The sequence below is a fragment of the Octopus bimaculoides genome, chromosome 8, assembly GCF_046866305.1.
Source record: "Octopus bimaculoides isolate indiv1 chromosome 8, ASM4686630v1, whole genome shotgun sequence".
Classification (NCBI taxonomy): domain Eukaryota; kingdom Metazoa; phylum Mollusca; class Cephalopoda; order Octopoda; family Octopodidae; genus Octopus; species Octopus bimaculoides.
In genome coordinates, this window is record NC_142935.1 from 48,859,308 (window position 1) to 48,860,889 (window position 1,582).

The following is a 1,582-nucleotide window of genomic DNA, read 5'->3' on the forward strand; positions in this document are numbered from 1 at the left end:
TCGATGTTTTATTAGAGAACGGTGGTTGACGTAGAACTAAGCTAAAATTTCACAATATTTTGCATGTCAGGATACATCCATCAACGTAGTTTTATTTACGTGATTAGATTCATTAAAGGTATTAGCACAAGAGTTTATTTGCATCAAAACTCTCTATAAATCCTAGTGATCTTACAGTCTGGCTGTACTGGTAAAGCAATGCTTCACTGAGGGAATTAAGTAAAACCAAAACATGTCCTGGGTTGCAAGTGTACTGCCAACGAAGAGGTCCACTTTTCATTCCATGACCATATAACTAATTAATTTAAATTAATTTATATCCAATGTTAACATGAACTAATTATTAAGCTTATTGTCGCTTCTCATCATCATTTTGATCACTATATTGTTTCTTTGATCTTCTTTGTTGGAATTACTTTTCCTTATTGACTGACCAGTTGATACTGAAAATAGTCAAAACATCGCTCTTTCATTCTCCATACATATGTGGCCGAGATGGTTGCATTTCTATTTACTACATTTTGAAATTGGATATACGGCTTATAATTTATAAGCTGATTCCATGTATGATGATTTTTGTTTTTCCCGATACCTATAAAAACGATATACATACATATATTCATGCAAACGCATATATATACGTACATATACACATTCTCACATAAACAAATACATACATAAAGGTACAAGCAGATCCATGCAGTTGGCAACATTTTCTTTGTGACAGTATGGAAAATGTTTTTGTTATTGCATCACATTGACTAATGCTATGTGGACGGATGTTCTCCAATAGCAGCAAAAATGATTATATTTTTATCTTAAACATTAAATGAATTTGAATTGTTTGATCAATTCTTGATGTTTTGATGTTCTGAGAGCGATTAACTATGACCACAAGCTTCTTTTTTCCATTGAGAAATTTCTATAAACAGATATTTTTCAATATGTCATTCGGTATACTACCTCTTAATTTATTTACCTCATGTTATAAACCAATTTGAATTATCTCCCTCAGATGTTTAAATTGTTTTATCCTGCAGGCATGATGGTGTGTGGCTTAGTGTTTAGAATGTTGCATTTTGGATCGTCAGAACGTCGGTTTAATTCCCAGACCGGACGGTGTGTTGTGTTCTAGAGCAAAACACTTCAATTCATATTGTTCTAGTGCTTTGTGGGGACAGAGTACCAAAGAATGAACCCGTAAAAAGAGTAGAGGTAGGATTTACACCCCGACCTCTTAAAACTCTAACCAGCAACCACTGCCAAAACGGATTCATGGGTTGGGGGTAACCGCCTGAGTGGTGCAGAGGCGTCATCTGCCAACTGTGATAGGGAATCAACAACAGATGGTAGATGCAGTGATGCACTGTTACAGCACATACCCCCATACTAGTACTACTATGAAATTTTACTGGCCAAAAAATATTCATAACTCTTTCTCAATATGAAACTGATCACAGTGAGTTTGAATAGGTATAATATGCTAATGAAACCTAATAAAATCAAAACATGACTATAGTTAACTATTATTTACAAACGGATATCAGATTTCTTCCTAATCAAATAAATTAATTCTGAGAAA